This window comes from Hoplias malabaricus, chromosome 14, assembly GCF_029633855.1.
Source record: "Hoplias malabaricus isolate fHopMal1 chromosome 14, fHopMal1.hap1, whole genome shotgun sequence".
Taxonomy (NCBI): domain Eukaryota; kingdom Metazoa; phylum Chordata; class Actinopteri; order Characiformes; family Erythrinidae; genus Hoplias; species Hoplias malabaricus.
This window is the reverse complement of record NC_089813.1, coordinates 37,469,310-37,487,782: the sequence shown is the minus strand read 5'-3', so window position 1 is coordinate 37,487,782 and position 18,473 is coordinate 37,469,310. Positions and strand designations below refer to the sequence as shown.

The following is an 18,473-nucleotide window of genomic DNA, read 5'->3' as shown; positions in this document are numbered from 1 at the left end:
ACAACAGTGGGTGTGTCTGGATCTCCATTCCTCACTCTCACAACTACGTTTTTTTATACTTATATTATCGACAAGGCAATTTGATAAAACATTTTTAGTGTGAGGAACATTTTACATGATCTCTCTATACTCAAAGTTTAATGACTGAATAATTAATAGCAATTACAGAATAAAACTCAAAATAGTGAACAGCACAGTGTTGTCTGTAGTTTAAAGGGTTAATTCTCCTGGGCCTTGTCTTCTCACACATGCTTTTATCATTGGTCACACCTCAGGATCACCGCTGTCCAGGCAATCTCTTCAATTTGCCTCAGTCAGCTGATCTCTTTGAAGATCCTACACGGCTCCGTCCTTCGTTCCAGCCTTTCACTGAGACGAGTATGAATCAGTCACTCCTCTGAGCTCACTTCCACCTCCACATCTCTCCACACACACACACACACTGCTCTATTAAACGCTCAGAGGCAGAAATCTACCACAGAACCCTGGATCCGGACGAATGTAGTCTGACTCCATTCACCCAGGACCCACTGGCATCCTATTGGACTTAGATTGGTTTAAAAACACTAACTCAATCAAATGTGCAAATGTCAGAGACCACACTTTCAGCCCAATTAAGCACAGGTTATGTGTCAGTGTCAGGAAAGGTCTCAACAACTAAATATAACATCCCTTAGAGGACATCTCCACATCCTTTCACACCCACAGCGCTAAGCTGCGTTCTTACACTAAAAGGATGGACGCAAACAGCTGTGATTTGCTCAAATCTGAAGCGAGAGTCTCTCAACGATGAAAGCTTTAAGCTCTGTTTATCTGAAGCGCACAGTTTTGATGCTCGGCCGGTTATTGCACGGCTGTTAGGAGTCCCATTTCCTCTTATATTTCCTTGGAAAATGCATAACTTGTAGTTAACTCTAACATATCTTTATCATATAAACACTCACATTATATCAAGCTGTTTGTGTTTTCAAATCAGGGCAAAGGTGCTGTAATGTTGCAGAACGAGAACACACTCCGTCTCTCTGTAGAAGGAGGAATGGATATGTAGGTTAAACACATAGTGATTAAAAAGCACTCAGTACAGTAGGTTTCCTGGGTTTTTTGGGGGGTGGGGCTAGCCCTTCCAGGAGTGCGCTCTCTCCAGGACGTGGGAAAAGCCCCTTGGAGCCAGTAATCTGCTTACAGCAGCACAAACACATGCATTCAGCTGATACCCTAAAACACCACCCCCCCTAACAACATCCCCAGAGCTCCACACTCCCTCCACGCTACGTTTCCACGCTGCTCTGCTTTTGAACCGCCGCCTTACCCCAGTGACTTTCACTACTGCATTATACTTTATTCATGGTGCTATAAAGGATTTTTAAAAGAGCGAGATTCCTTTATCCAAGTCCATGCCACTCATCCCCATCTTCACCATCGTACTCCATATTCAGATAACACACACTCTCTCAGGACACAGCTTCTCTTTGGTTTATAACCTCCGCCAGCTGAGGTGACCTACACCTGCTGAGAACTGGTACTGGATGAAGTTAACATCTAAGTAAATGCAAAAATAAAAAAATAACAAGAACAAAAGCACAATGCTTTTTCCAGAGCAGTGTCTATGCCTAAGTTTTACAGGTAATGCCAAGACTATGATGCTAGTTTATTATTACTGTCTCGATGCAGCATTTAAATGTTGTGTTAGCACCAACATGGCATTCCCCCACTGAGATTAATGTCAGTGAAATGCAAAACTTTGAAGCTCAAAAAGATCATTCAAGCAAAGCAATTCATGGGGACCTATAACACCTTATTTCCACAAGTTTCCAGAGATCTGTGACATGCTTTGTTCAAAATACCACAAGGATCAAACACCACAGGACTGTTCTCGCCCTGTCTAAACAGCCCTGTTCAAAACAACAGTTCATTCATTCATTATCTGTAACCCTTATCCAGTTCAGGGTCGCGGTGGGTCCAGAGCCTGCCTGGAATCTTTGGGCGCAAGGCGGGAATACACCCTGGAGGGGGCGCCAGTCCTACACCTACTGACACTTCGCCAATCCACCTACCAACGTGTGTTTTTGGACTTTGGGAGGAAACCACACCACACTCCTTAGTCACCCAGATGAAACCCACGCAGGCACAGGGACAACACACCACACTCCTCACAGACAGTCACCCGGAGGAAACCCACACAGACACAGGGAGAACACACCACACTCCTCACAGACAGTCACCCGGAGGAAACCCACACAGACACAGGAAGAACACACCACAATCCTCACAGACAGTCACCCGGAGGAAACCCACACAGACACAGGGAGAACACACCACACTTCTCACAGACAGTCACCTGGAGGGAACCCTGGAGGCCCCTGGAGCTGTGTGACTGCAACACTACCTGCTGCGCCACCGTGCCGCCCCAAAACAACAGTTTTTAGTGCCTATTCCTTTAAAGAAGGAGAAGGAGCAACCCACTCACTTCTGCGCAAAAGCCCAATAGTAGAATGAGGAGCAGACACTTTGGTTTTTAGCCATTTCAGCTTGGTTCTCTTTGTTCTTTGTTCCCATTTTTACAATATTTAATCAGTACACTCACTTCTCCAGGCATGTGCATGTTTTACTCTGCTTAACCTTATCTATGTGTCCAGTGCTGCGACTGGAGAGACTCAGACGAGGAGGCAGGACAACTCTAAAGAGTCTGCGCTCTACATAAGACACAGCAAAACATCAAAACAACCTGTTTTATCCCATGCACAAATACAGAACAAGTGATTTCTTTCATAATGTGTCTGCTTTTCAGCTTTGAATCCTTTGGAAATGTAATTTAAAAAATCAGCAGGTGTTTAAGAGGTGGGCACAAGAAACAAAGGCCTGTCCCTCTTAAACGTGTGTATGAACAGGAGGGGAAAAAGGGTCATTCTGATGTGAGATTGCCTTTAAAATGCATACCTCACTCCCTAGCAACCCGTGACCTCATTTCCCCATCTACTGCAGCAGTTTTTGTGTTTTTTAGGTAGGTCACAAACAAAACATCTCATACAACAAAGCATAGTTATTTACTGATTGTGTTGCTGTCAGTAAAGTGCTGTGACAGTGTTACGCGGTGATGACAGACTGTGTCTGTGTTGGATATCAGTGGTGGGTGTTTAAAGGGCAGGAGGTTATACGGACGGTTGGAGAGACACTCATTTATTTAATGGTTTATATAGGACCCTACGCTTTGTCTCCGAGTCCCACAGGGTGCCTCACTGCCGTGTAACAGCGATTAGGCTCCAGAGGTGTGAAGGGTGGAGGAAGGGCAGCTTTAAAAGCTTAAACAGCACATGTTTCGTAACATGGGAGCACAGCTGGATCCACGGCCTGAATAAGACCTTTAAAGCTACTATTGGGGACTTGCGCTATTGCTTGTAGCTTGTAACTCAAACCTGGTGTCAGGGGGTCATTTAATTGGGGAAAGCTTTAGCAACCAATCATCGTACCCCACTAAACCTACTACTTTAAAGGGCACTTTGCATGTTCACATAAATTTGACGATGTGAAGCCCACCAACCAACACAACGTGAAATAAAATCGATCCAGATTTTGTGATCAAAAACACGGGATAATGAGTCATACTGATTTTGTGCTGGTTTTATGTAAAGTGCAGACAATTGAGGGTTGTCCAACCCCCTCTTCTAAGTCTCTCCGATCACCGAACTGGACCTGGGTTTATACAAGAGCACAAATATGTGGTTAAACAGAGCAAACAAAACTCACACAAAACACAGAGTAAAAACCAAGAAAATGAAAATGGAGAAGAAAGATAATCACGTAATAAACCGAGCTTCTGCTCCTCTGCCCTCACTCCTGGACTCTCGTAATAAACAGAACTGGGACTCCTTCTCCTTCTCGTATTTTTGACTAAAGCATGTCACAGATGTTTGTTAAGAACCAAGAACGGTTTCAAAAAAAGGGGTAGAATAAGTTCCATTCAAATAAAAATCATAACGAAAGATTTATCAGTATTTTTCTGCATTATTCTATTTATTTCAGGCCAAAACGATGTCCAAACCAGTGCCAGGAAATTCAACAGGGAACGTCACTATTATGATGTAAATGCAGCGTTATCACCTCAATGCAGTTTTCAAAGTTTTCTTATCACTAAGCTTGCATGTAATGCCACTTGCTGACACCCTTACTCACTGCCATCATGAAACGCATGGTTACCGTTTCCACGCGTGACGCATCTACTAACGCTGAGCATGAAGAAATGCGTTCAGCACTGAAGAGATATGAGCCGATGTATGAGGCAGGAGTCTCTGAGTTTATGAGATTTCCTGAAACAGAAGCAGAAATCTGTTTTCTCATATTGCCAGAATGTCAAAGGCTGCTTCAGATTAACATACCTTAACACACACACACACACACACACAGAGAGGAGACCAAAAGGTGTATATATTGGCCACTGCCAAGGCATGTCAAATATGTGTGTTATTCACATTAATAACTTTGATGGGGTTTAGGTGTTCTTTCCGCTGTAGCCCTCTCCTGAGCCTCCCGCTTCAGTAACAGATGATACATGAACTGCTCGTCTCCCGTGCACCTGATATTAAAGAGCACAAAGTGGGCCACGGCCTCTGTTTCAGAAGATTCGATCCTCTGTGGTGAACAGACTTCAGGGTAAAGGCAGCGCCGCAGGGTTTAGTTAATGCACCGAAGCGATGCTAATCCTCTGGCCTCTTTCCAAAAAGTGAAATACATTCATTCTCTGGTGAGGACAGTGCAGGCAGTGCTGCAGCTTCTTTCAGGGAGATATCTGGTTCAGCCGAGTGTGTATAAAGATATGTGGGCCACACCAAACCTTGGCAACTCTGTCAACTAGGATTGCAGGATCACTGAAATTAGGGATTTTCACATCACTATGTTAGCGTTACTGACAGACTGTCTCTCGGTTTGTGTCCTTATGTGTTCTTATGTTCCTGTTCGACATCATCTTCCACTTCCAAGTTACATTACAGTACTAAAGAACACAAACCGAAGGAAGTGTTAAAAGACCCACACTGTTTACGAAATGGCCCCCTATTCACTGTTCTCCATGTTACTCATTATACAGTGCACTATTATAGGGAACTGAATTCAGGAGGGCAGTGAACTAACTCATGCAGGTTCTTACCAAATAACGCAGTGCATTATGGGTATCTGCTATCCACGAGTGTTAGCTAGCATACATGGGTTGTACACTAACCTTTGCGGTGCACTGTGGGATTGTTTGAGTGCATTGAAAATTCTGCGCTAGGTTTTTGGTCACTCATACCAAATGGCAGAACCAAAAAATAGTGTACTATATAGTGAATAGGGCACAGTTTCTGACACACCACCAGATGTTTAGGATGACCCACCTCAAATGTTGAGGATGACCAGTGAGAACAACCTGGAAATGCAAATATTCACTCCAGTGCCATAGATTTATTCTCATTAGGTGAGTTCTCAAGCATGTTCTTCCATAGAAAACATGCTAGAAAATATGGAGAACATTCTAGAACAGTGTGAATAAAGAGTAAACTTACTAGAACAGTGTGAATGGGATAAGAACAGCTTGAACTGGAGAGAAAACATTCCAAAACTGGGTTAACAGAGTACAGAACATCCTAGAACAGTGTGAATGGTATAGAGAGCATTCTAAAACAGTGCGAATGGTATACAGGCAGTCTAGAAAAGTGTGAATGGTATAGAGCGCATTCTAAAACAGTGTGAATGGTATACAGGCTGTCTAGAAAAGTGTGAATGGCATAGAGAGCATTCTAAAACAGTGTGAATGGTATACAGGCAGTCTAGAAAAGTGTGAATGGTATAGAGAGCATTCTAAAACAGTGTGAATGGTAAACAGGCAGTCTAGAAAAGTGTAAATGGCATAGAGAGCATTCTAAAACAGTGTGAATGGTACAGAGAGCATTCTAAAACAGTGGAAATGGTACAGAGAGCATTCTAAAACAGTGTGAACAGTATAGAGAGCATTCTAAAACAGTGTGAATGGTAAACAGGCAGTCTAGAAAAGTGTAAATGGCATAGAGAGCATTCTAAAACAGTGTGAATGGTACAGAGAGCATTCTAAAACAGTGTGAACAGTATAGAGAGCATTCTAAAACAGTGGGAATGGTATAGGGGCAGTCTAGAAAAGTGTGAATGGCATAGAGAGCATTCTAAAACAGTGTGAATGGTATAGAGAGCATTCTAAAACAGTGGGAATGGTATAGGGGCAGTCTAGAAAAGTGTGAATGGCAGAGAGAGCATTCTAAAACAGTGTGAATGGTATAGGGGCAGTCTAGAAAAGTGTGAATGGCATAGAGAGCATTCTAAAACAGTGGGAATGGTGTGGAGATCATTCTAAAACAGTGTGAATGGTATAGAGAGTATTCTAAAACAGTGAATGGTATAAAGGGCAGTCTAGAACAGTGTGAATGGTACAGAGAGCAGTTTAGAAAAGTGTGAATGGTATAGAGATCATTCTAAAACAGTGTGAATGATATGGGGCAGTCTAAACAAGTGTGAATGGTATAGAGAGCATTCTAAAACAGTGTGAATGGTATAGAGAGTATTCTAAAACAGTGAATGGTATAAAGGGCAGTCTAGAACAGTGTGAATGGTACAGAGAGCATTCTAAAATGGTGTTAATGGTAAAGAGAGCAGTTTAGAAAAGTGTGAATGGTATAGAGATCATTCTAAAACAGTGTGAATGATATGGGGCAGTCTAAACAAGTGTGAATGGTATAGAGAGCATTCTAAAACAGTGTGAATGGTATAGGGGCAGTCTAGAAAAGTGTGATTGGCATAGAGGGCAGTCTAGAAAAGTGTGAATGGCACCGGGCGGCACGGTGGCTTGGTGGTTAGCACGTTCGCCTCCCAGCGCTGGGATCTTGGGTTCAAATCCCATCTGGGTGGAGTTTCCATGTTCTCCCCGTGTCTGCGTGGGTTTCCTCCGGGGGCTCCGGTTTCCTCCCACAGTCCAAAAACATGGAGGGTAGGTGAATTGGCTTCTCTAATAACTGTCCTGGTGTGTGAATGAATGTCTGTATGTGTGAGCCCAGATATGGATTGGCGCTCTGTCCTGGGTTAAACCCTAGTGCCCGATGCAGTCCTCCAGGTGGACGGTCGTTTCTGGTTGAGAGTACGCTGTGCGCGTTTGGCTGCCGCTTCTCGCCAGTGTGTGTGTGTGTGTGAATTGAGCAGTTCTGAGCAGTGTAGATTGTAAAAGCGTCCTTGGGTGTCTAGAAAGGCGCTATATAAGTGTAACGATAATAATAAAATAGACAGCATTCTAAAACAGTGGGAATAGTATAGAGAGCATTCTAAAACAGTGTGAATGGTATACAGGCAGTCTAGAAAAGTGTGAATGGTATAGAGCGCATTCTAAAACAGTGTGAATGGTATACAGGCTGTCTAGAAAAGTGTGAATGGCATAGAGAGCATTCTAAAACAGTGTGAATGGTATACAGGCAGTCTAGAAAAGTGTGAATGGTATAGAGAGCATTCTAAAACAGTGTGAATGGTACAGAGAGCATTCTAAAACAGTGGAAATGGTACAGAGAGCATTCTAAAACAGTGTGAACAGTATAGAGAGCATTCTAAAACAGTGTGAATGGTAAACAGGCAGTCTAGAAAAGTGTAAATGGCATAGAGAGCATTCTAAAACAGTGTGAATGGTACAGAGAGCATTCTAAAACAGTGTGAACAGTATAGAGAGCATTCTAAAACAGTGGGAATGGTATAGGGGCAGTCTAGAAAAGTGTGAATGGCATAGAGAGCATTCTAAAACAGTGTGAATGGTATAGAGAGCATTCTAAAACAGTGGGAATGGTATAGGGGCAGTCTAGAAAAGTGTGAATGGCAGAGAGAGCATTCTAAAACAGTGTGAATGGTATAAAGAGCATTCTAAAACAGTGGGAATGGTATAGGGGCAGTCTAGAAAAGTGTGAATGGCATAGAGAGCATTCTAAAACAGTGGGAATGGTGTGGAGATCATTCTAAAACAGTGTGAATGGTATAGAGAGTATTCTAAAACAGTGAATGGTATAAAGGGCAGTCTAGAACAGTGTGAATGGTACAGAGAGCAGTTTAGAAAAGTGTGAATGGTATAGAGATCATTCTAAAACAGTGTGAATGATATGGGGCAGTCTAAACAAGTGTGAATGGTATAGAGAGCATTCTAAAACAGTGTGAATGGTATAGAGAGTATTCTAAAACAGTGAATGGTATAAAGGGCAGTCTAGAACAGTGTGAATGGTACAGAGAGCATTCTAAAATGGTGTTAATGGTAAAGAGAGCAGTTTAGAAAAGTGTGAATGGTATAGAGATCATTCTAAAACAGTGTGAATGATATGGGGCAGTCTAAACAAGTGTGAATGGTATAGAGAGCATTCTAAAACAGTGTGAATGGTATAGGGGCAGTCTAGAAAAGTGTGATTGGCATAGAGGGCAGTCTAGAAAAGTGTGAATGGCACCGGGCGGCACGGTGGCTTGGTGGTTAGCACGTTCGCCTCCCAGCGCTGGGATCTTGGGTTCAAATCCCATCTGGGTGGAGTTTCCATGTTCTCCCCGTGTCTGCGTGGGTTTCCTCCGGGGGCTCCGGTTTCCTCCCACAGTCCAAAAACATGGAGGGTAGGTGAATTGGCTTCTCTAATAACTGTCCTGGTGTGTGAATGAATGTCTGTATGTGTGAGCCCAGATATGGATTGGCGCTCTGTCCTGGGTTAAACCCTAGTGCCCTAGTGCCCTCCAGGTGGACGATCGTTTCTGGTTGAGAGTACGCTGTGCGCGTTTGGCTGCCGCTTCTCGTGTGTGTGTGAATTGAGCGTTCTGAGCAGTGTAGATTGTAAAAGCGTCCTTGGGTGTCTAGAAAGGCGCTATATAAGTGTAACGATAATAATAATAATAATAAAATAGACAGCATTCTAAAACAGTGGGAATAGTATAGAGAGCATTCTAAAACAGTGTGAATGGTATACAGGCAGTCTAGAAAAGTGTGAATGGTATAGAGCGCATTCTAAAACAGTGTGAATGGTATACAGGCTGTCTAGAAAAGTGTGAATGGCATAGAGAGCATTCTAAAACAGTGTGAATGGTATACAGGCAGTCTAGAAAAGTGTGAATGGTATAGAGAGCATTCTAAAACAGTGTGAATGGTAAACAGGCAGTCTAGAAAAGTGTAAATGGCATAGAGAGCATTCTAAAACAGTGTGAATGGTACAGAGAGCATTCTAAAACAGTGGAAATGGTACAGAGAGCATTCTAAAACAGTGGGAATAGTATAGAGAGCATTCTAAAACAGTGTGAATGGTATACAGGCAGTCTAGAAAAGTGTGAATGGTATAGAGAGCATTCTAAAACAGTGTGAATGGTATAGAGAGTATTCTAAAACAGTGAATGGTATAAAGGGCAGCCTTGAACAGTGTGAATGGTACAGAGAGTATTCTAAAACAGTGAATGGTATAAAGGGCAGTCTAGAACAGTGTGAATGGTATAGAGAGCATTCTAAAACAGTGTGAATGGTATAGAGAGTATTCTAAAACAGTGAATGGTATAAAGGGCGGCCTTGAACAGTGTGAATGGTACAGAGAGCATTCTAAAATGGTGTTAATGGTATAGAGAGCAGTCTAGAAAAGTGTGAATGGTATAGAGAGCATTCTAAAACAGTGTGAATGGTATAGAAAGCATTCTAAAACAGTGTGAATTGTATAGAGAGCAGTCTAGAAAAATGTGAATGGATAGAGAGCATTCTAAAACAGTGAATGGTATAAAGGGCAGTCTTGAACAGTGTGAATGGTACAGACAGCATTCTAAAACAGTGTGAATGGGATAGAGAGCAGTCTTGAACAATGTGAATGGTATAGAGAGCAGTCTAGAAAAGTGTGAATGGTATAGAGAGCATTCTAAAACAATGGGAATGTGATAGAGAGCAGTCTTGAACAGTGTGAATGGGATACAGAACAATGCAGAACATAAAAGAATGTGTGCTTGTCCTCTGTCCATGTCTTTAGCTTTAGTTTGATGTCCTCAGGGCCATGTGGACCTCACTGACCCCTCCACCATTAGAGAGACATTAGTGTCAGACCCTGCGGGGGCAGACAGTCAGAAAGTGTTGACCCAACTCTGTCACAGACTCTCGCGCCAACACGCTGGCACACACTCTCATTTTGAGGCGTCGCAAATGCCACAACACACCCTTATCTTCTGGGCACCTACACTATCTCCCAGGCGCCTTTGTCCCGGATCTTCTGTGGCTCCAACAGAACTAGATAAAGCACTGAGATTAGATAAAGGTAGGGGAGGGAAGGGGTGGGGCTTTAATTTAAACCATGGAGAGGTTGTGACAAATCGCTTACATGACACTTGTCACCATGCTCCTTGTTGCTTTACTTTTTCTAAAGCAGCTTTTAAAAAAGTTATCTTTATTCTCTCTATCCTTCCCCCACTCTCTCTCTCTTTCCCTGTATCTCAGTGTCTTTCATTCATTCATACATTCATTAACTGTAAGCACTTATTCAGTTTGGGGTTGCGGTGGGTCCAGAGCCTACCTGGAATCACTGGGCACAAGGCGGGAATACACCCTGGAGGGGGCGCCAGTCCTTCACAGGGCAACACAGACACATTCACTCACACATTAATATGATTTAAGATACAAACAAATAAATACAGTGTTAGTTGAGTTCCTAACTTGTGTTTATTGATAGTCAGAAAACATGTTATTTCTTACTAATTCAAGGAATAAGGTTTAAAAGACCATTGGTCCCCCCCCCCAGCGGTGTTGGGAAACTCTAATAGGCGTCTTGCCTGTGACGTAGATGGTGGACAACAACTCTAGAAGTTGCACTTAATTTAATGCAAAATGACGAAAAGGTGTGTTGTTTTTGGCTGCAATCATTCAATGTACAGTGGGACATCTGTGAACAAATGACCCAAAGATCCCAAAATATCCAGAAAATGGACTAAATTTGTCAACTTTAAACGGACACTTTAGAAAGGACCATCCGCTCACTCCGTTATCTGTAGCTCATTTCACTGGCGCTTTTCCAACAATATGGGCATGTAAGGACACCAACGAAAGGTGTTCAAGAGCCTCTGTAACATGGAGGTAAACAGGGTAAGGACACTCACTTCGCCTGTTTTAGTTGGTGTTAGTTAACGTTAGCTTGACTCGCTAAACTCGGTCTCTCAGATTATACTCGGCTACGTAGCTGCATTACGGAGGTTTATAGTGTCGGATGAATTCGAGTTCGACTTCGATCACATTTACAAGAATAACGGTACCTCTACATTTGAGTTTAGCTTATTGCTAGGCTATTGTCATGAATAATGTTGGTTATTTAGCTAGCTAGATACTGTCATAACAGTCAGTCATAACGGTGTCAACAAGCTCTTATAGAGAAAAAGGACACAAGGTCCACAAAAGAGAAACATTTATTAATAAAAAAATAAACAAAATAAAAAAACTCCCAGTGCCCAGACCTCAACATCACTGAATGTGTTCGGTATCACTCCAGTCGAGAAGCCCGACACACTCCGACTTCTGAAATGAAGGCTGGTCCTTGGCACAGTGAACACGTCTTGTCTGACAGACTGTATTTGGGTAAAGGTGGACATTGTGCATGATTTACTTTACTGTGCTAAAAAGGCACAAAGCCTGACTGGAAGAATATCTAGAGGGTTTCTGGGAATTTGTACATTGCCTTATTGGTGAAGCCCCAGGGACTCTTGCCGCTCCACACTCTGTACCCAAAGATACACACCTTCACTCAGAGCTGAGCCAAGAGCCTGCATTCTGCTCACAGCAACCCAGATTCTGCCCCCGAACATCCTGCCCCATTCAGAGAGAGAGAGAGCAAGAGACAGAGAGAAAGAGGAAGAGAGATAGAGAGGACTTTGATTTAGACTCTGTGTAAAATATTCACTGAGCCTCCAGCGGCGGAGGGTGAGCTGCCCTGAATGTCTAATTAGAAATCAGAGGCAAAAGGCTGCCCTAATTATGCCCAACCCTACACATTCACTCTTTCAATCCTCCTCTCTCACACTCCTCCCTTATCCGCTCCCTCCATCCTTCCTTCTCTCTCTCTTTTATCTCTGTCCTTCTGCACTCTCTCTCTCTCACCCCCTCTCTTTCTCCTCTCTGTCCATTCCCATGTGGTCCAATAAAAATGGCCCCATTCCTGACTGCAGTCCTTTTCTCTTGTCCTGGAAACACTAATAAGCCCCGTCTCAGCCAAGGCCACACGATATGGAGAAAATACAATGCAGCCATTAGAGAGCGCATCCATCAAGATCCTAACGCTAACTTTGGTCCCACACCAGCAAGAAATATGGGGCTGATATTGGAAATAATAAAATGACATTGGGTTCCATTCACCAACGCTGTAAAGAAACTGGAGTCAGTAACTTTCTCTGTTATGAACCACTTCACACAACAGCAACTTGTTTACATCTCAGACTTTGATTTATGAAGAAACGTACAAACAGTGGTGGAGGTTCCCTTTTGAAATCATCTTAAAGGAGCGCTATGTAAACTTTTTTACCTTCACAATTCAGCTTCTAAATCAATGTGACGCTTCATTGACCTACGATAAGGAGAATAGAGCCCTTGTAATTGCCACTCTGTGCTCAGCACAACAGAGACTGCACTATGTAACTTGTGGAAGAGGTGCACGGTTTGAACAGCCATCAGGGTCCTCGGAGTTTAGTCAGTGCTCTGTTCATCACACAGTGGACATTTAATACATGACCCTTGGTGATACCAATGCTGTAAGACACACTCTTAACATTTTAACAGCCAAAAAAAGGGATGGTGATGATTTGTATGTTATACGTGGCTATTAAAACAACGAGGAGTGTGTCTTCCAGTATCGCATCATTACGCCCCAACTAACTCGAGATGCACCAAAATACAGGCCCTGTGTCCCACCCAAGCACTTTAATCATCATCACACAGCACAGCCACCAGCGTTCAGCTAAAAAAGGAACGGAAGGAGTGTCTTCAAGGCTGCAGGATGGACCTCGCCTACAAATTAGATCCTAATAACCACCTTCCAGAGCCCACCCCACTGCCGGGAGTGGTCCACGTGAGTTCTGAGGCCTCGCTGGGTTTCTCTTTAAAAAGAATTACAGTCAGGGGCCCTTTTCACCTCAGAAAGGTCTGACCCAGTTCTCAGTGCAGACAAACCATTCTCTCTCTCTCTCTCTCTCTCTCAGTGTAATCCTGTGATTACACTCTAAGTTATGATGTGTAAAGAGGATAATGTCTTAAGATTCTCTGCCCAAGAGTCAAACAGTGTGTGAGGAAGTAAGTCTAAAAGCCCTGCACTTCACAGAGTGATATCACAGTATTTACACGATAACATTACAGACACTGGAGAAAGTGTACAAAGGCTCTCTCTCTCTCCTGAGCTCTAGAGACAGAGAGAGAGAGAGAGAGAGAGAGAGAGAGAGAGAGAGAGAGAGTGAGAGAGAGAGACAGAGAGAGTAAGAGAGAGAGAGAGACAGAGAAAGAGAGAGACAGAGAGAGACAGACAGAGAGAGAGACAGAGAGAGAGCGAGCAAGAGAGAGACAGAGAGAGAGAATCCAAACCTAACCATAGTCAGAATGAAGACCACAAGGATGAAAATACTAAAGAGTACATGGCTATGGCAGGTTTTCCATCTACAGCAAAAATAACTATTACCCACCCATGGAGCAGGAGCAGTGCAATATTCTGTAGAGTTTTATATATAAAAACATTACGATTGAAGTGGACAAAACTTTCTAGGTTCATGACTTAAAACTTGTTGGATTTTAGTCACATTTTTACAACTGGTCAAGAATTTTCACCTGAGCTGACATTCACCTGCTGTAGGGTCCTCTTTAGCAGTTGCCTGAGGATTTGAAAATGAAGCAGTCTGGTTCCTGTAAAGGGAAGAGATACCTTTTCGAGATCAGATTGAATTCATGGCACTTAAGGGGAACTGTTGAGGTCCAAACAAAAAGGCAACTCTCTGGTGGAATGGTGAATCACCTACACACACATATACATACAAGTAACACAAAACAGTAGGCTAGGTGTGCCTGACAAACTCAAGGGTTCCTCCCTGTTCAGTACAAAACACTAGGTGTGTGTGTGTGTGTGTGTGTGTTGGAGGGGGGGGGTGTCAGAACTGAGCCATGTTGGGTTTTGCTGGGTCTGTGAGCAACAGTAACAGTCCTGAAGTTCGCGCCAAAACACAGGAGAGCTGCGCGTGTAAATAAAAACAGTGGGGTCGAAGTAAGGTCTTTAAAGACAATCTAAACACACTCTGCCTCTATTTTTCTCGCTCCGTCTCTGAAACGGCGCTCATTCTGCCCTGTATCTGTGTCTCAGCGCAGGAACACGCCCAACAACACGCTCGAGAGCCTGACCCCGCGCTCAGACAGCCCCTCGCAGAGAACAGCATCCATCAAGTGTTTAGTGCACGAGCCGAGGCGCGCGCTGTTACCTGAATCTCGGGGCGTCCACCTCCTCGGTCTCTTTGGTCACTCCTTATTGCTGTGGGTCCTCAGAAGGAAAAAAAGACAAGAATTCCTGAGACGAAATCTCTCTCTCTCTCTCTCTCTCTCTCAGCTCGCGCTCAGTGCTGGACTGAATGAAATCCTGTCAAAAGCAACATGCCCTCCATTCTGCCTCGTCCAGTCCGCCCAGAAACGTACACAGAAAAAACAGCAGTGGAAAACACAAACACAAGACTGTGCCACGTGGCTTCTGTCGCATGCGCGCGCCGTCAACGCCCGGCATAATAATAAAAACACGAGAGGAATCAAAGGCAATAGGGCGAGCGCAGCAGCAGCCTGCAGCGCGTGCGCACGGAGCGACCATGTGGCGCATGCAAACAGAGCCTCGGACGCGAGGGCGTTCCCAACGCTCAGGTAAAGGAGGGAGGGGGCGCGCGCTCATGCAAGCACATCGATTTCATTTGATTTGATTTGATTTGAATTCTCTTTGATTTTTTTGTCAACAGGCCACCGTACACGGGCCTTCAGTGTGTAAACAAAGAAGGGTTACTCAGTTTAGCCAGTCACGAAAATCATTGTGACGCTTCACCGAGCTCTAATAGGGAGAACAGAGTCTTTGTCATTGCTACTCTGGGCTCAGCACTGCAGAAACTGCACTATGTAACAACTGAAAAGTTACATCATCTAATGCTTTATCAGTTGGAGTGCTGTTGGAGAGCAATGGGGAACAAAAACACCCCTGGTATTTGGCGACAGTGTATTCAAAACGGGTTTCGGATAGATACGGGACGTACATGTGCTAAACAACTGTGTCATTCTGTATTCCACATCATCTCCACAGTAAAGCAGTACTGCATCCGTCCCCGCTATGACCATCAAAAGCCTCCAGGACAAAGAAAGAGATCCAGGGACAGAGGTCAGAGGTGTGAGATGACCCACCGTCCCATTCATTCATGCATCTCTTTATAAATGTTGCTCTGTGTTCTGTAAACAACTCATAAAGGTCAGACATTCAGGTCACTGTTCTCCAGCATCTCACACCACTGCCCAATGTCCTCAAATGTCTGTCCTAGAGGCTTTGGATGGTGGGGGTCATTGAGGGTGCTGATGAAATGCATGGTGCTTTATCAAGTCACCAGCATGAGACAGAAAGAGACATGTATGAAAAGGAATTGTAGATGGTGAGTGGGCTAGCACATGCTGTTCCAGCCTCTAAACGTAATGCTGGTTTATTTACAACATGTCCACTATTTTATAGACACCTGCTTATCTAATATCCCTTTGCTTTCCACCACAAAACCTTGCTTTGACATTGTGCTACAGTGTATTTTGATGTTTTGATGATTTCTGCATTCTTGCATGCCCTTGATTTGAACCCTTCCTTTACCTCCCTACCCTCATCCACCTGGTGTGTGAAGGGTTAAAACAGCTGCCGTAATCCATTCAGATTAAAATCTGCAGAGAAGACGGATGCAGCCTTGATCTCGCTGCAAAAACAAAGTCATGAGGCAGTGCTTGATCACAAGGAATAAATCACCATTACATATATATTATAATTCACAACAGTCTGTAATCTTATCCAGTTCAGGGTCGCGGTGGGTCCAGCCTACATGGAATCACTGGGTGCAAGGCAGGAACACACCCTGGAGGGGGCGCCAGTCCTTCACAGGGTGACACACACTCACACTTTTGCAATCCACCTATCAACGTGTGTTTTCGGACCGTGGAAGGAAAACGGAGCACCTTGGGAATTCTTGGAATAAGGAATGTGAAGATTAAGTGAAGGGTGGCATGGTGGTGCAGCAGGTAGGTGTTGCAGTCACACAGCTCCAGGGGCCTGGAGCTTGTGGGTTCAAGTCCCGCTCCGGGTGACTGTCTGTGAGGAGTGTGGTGTGTTCTCCCTGTGTCTGTGTGGATTTCCTCCAGGTGGCTGTCTGTGAGGAGTGTTGTGTGTTCTCCCTGTGTCTGTGTGGATTTCCTCCAGGTGGCTGTCTGTGAGGAGTGTTGTGTTTTCTCCCTGTGTCTGCGTGGGTTACCTCCAGGTGATTGTCTGTGAGGAGTGTGGTGTGTTCTCCCTGTGTCTGTGTGGGTTTCCTCCGGGTGACTGTCTGTGAGGAGTGTGGTGTGTTCTCCCTGTGTCTGCGTGGGTTTCCTCCGGGTGACTGTGAGGAGTGTGGTGTGTTCTTCCTGTGTCTGCGTGGGTTTCCTCCGGGTGACTGTCTGTGAGGAGTGTGGTGTGTTCTCCCTGTGTCTGCGTGGGTTTCCTCCAGGTGACTGTCTGTGAGGAGTGTGGTGTGTTGTCCCTGTGTCTGCGTGGGTTTCCTCCGGGTGACTGTCTGTGAGGAGTGTGGTCTGTTTTCCCTGTGTCTGCGTGGGTTTCCTCCAGGTGACTGTCTGTGAGGAGTGTGGTGTGTTCTCTTTGTCTGCGTGGATTTCCTCCGGGTGACTGTCTGTGAGGAGTGTGGTGTGTTTTCCCTGTGTCTGCGTGGGTTTCCTCCGGGTGACTGTCTGTGAGGAGTGTGGTCTGTTTTCCCTGTGTCTGCGTGGGTTTCCTCCAGGTGACTGTCTGTGAGGAGTGTGGTGTGTTCTCTCTTTGTCTGCGTGGATTTCCTCCGGGTGACTGTCTGTGAGGAGTGTGGTGTGTTCTGCCTGTGTCTGCATGGGTTTCCTCCAGGTGACTGTCTGTGAGGAGTGTGGTGTGTTTTCCCTGTGTCTGCGTGGGTTTCCTCCAGGTGACTGTCTGTGAGGAGTGTGGTGTGTTGTCCCTGTGTCTGCGTGGGTTTCCTCCGGGTGACTGTCTGTGAGGAGTGTGGTGTGTTCTGCCTGTGTCTGCATGGGTTTCCTCCGGGTGACTGTCTGTGTGGAGTGTGGTGTGTTCTCCGTGTCTGCGTGGGTTTCCTCCGGGTGACTGTCTGTGAGGAGTGTGGTGTGTTCTCCGTGTCTGCGTGGGTTTCCTCCGGGTGCTCTGGTTTCCTCCCACAGTCCCAAAACACACGTTGGTAGGTGGATTGGCAACTCAAAAGTGTACGTAGTTGTGAGTGAATGTGTGTGTGTGTGTGTGTGTTGCCCTGTGATGGACTGGCGCCCCCTCCAGGGTGTATTCCCGCCTTGCGCCCAATGATTCCAGGTAGGCTCTGGACCCACCGCGACCCTGAACTGGATTAGAACTTACAGATAACGGTAAGTGAATATGTAAGTTTTTAAAAGTGGATCAAAATTCCTGCAGATTTCTTTCCACATTTAAAGCATGTTTCCTGAAAAGAATGGAAATAATAAAGGCAGAGGCTGAAAAAAAAAATAATGGTAGTGTCACTTCTGTAGAACTCCGGGGTCATGGGTCCTGGGTTTGAGTCATGCCTCTGTCTGTGTGGAGTTTGACATCTGCTCCTCAGCCACTGGGGTTACGCTTGAGTCCCAAGACCAGGTGAAAGGTGAAGGTTGTGACAGGAAGGGCGTTCAGTGTAAAACTGCCAAGTTGTGGATCAATGGCTGTGTTAGTGTGTGACACTGAAAACCCTTGTGGCAGCAGGTGAAATAAACATTAGATATTTAGCTTTTGAAACTTCTATAAATGTACTGAATGATTTCTGTCTTTTTCCCAGACAGAGAATCCCACATTTCTCCAGAAATTACGTATGCACAGCAGTGTCTATTAAAGATGCCTATATGTAATGAAAAAGTAATATTTCGGGGCTCTGGTATGGGCCAGGAGACTAAGTCTGAAGACTGCCATCAAAGCCAGAGAGTCCCAAGGAGGCAACACAACTGGCCAAACAGCAGGGGCATCTATCAGCTGTGGCAGAACTGGTCTTGTAGAAGGCACATGCTTGTCCTAACCCTCCCATGATGGTGCCACAGTGTGTGACGGGGCAGAACTGGAGATGAATCATTATGGTGTGGTTTATCAAAAACCAAGGTATAAACGGGGGCTGTGGTTTTTAAAAGCTACGTTAACTCATTCACTTATTTCTGTATCCGCTTTATCCTGTTCAGCTCCCCT

General features: G+C 44.7%; 1 protein-coding gene across 1 annotated transcript in view; it reads right to left on the bottom strand.

Annotated features, from left to right (window-relative positions):
* The window catches only part of ccdc120a (coiled-coil domain containing 120a), a 67,335-nt gene extending 52,484 nt beyond the window's left edge, over window positions 1–14,851 (bottom strand). The window contains exon 1 of the mRNA XM_066644323.1: window positions 14,461–14,851. The gene's annotated coding sequence lies outside the window, so the exon portion shown is untranslated. The remainder of the gene's footprint in view (window positions 1–14,460) is intronic.
* Between the last annotated feature and the right edge of the window lie 3,622 nt (window positions 14,852–18,473).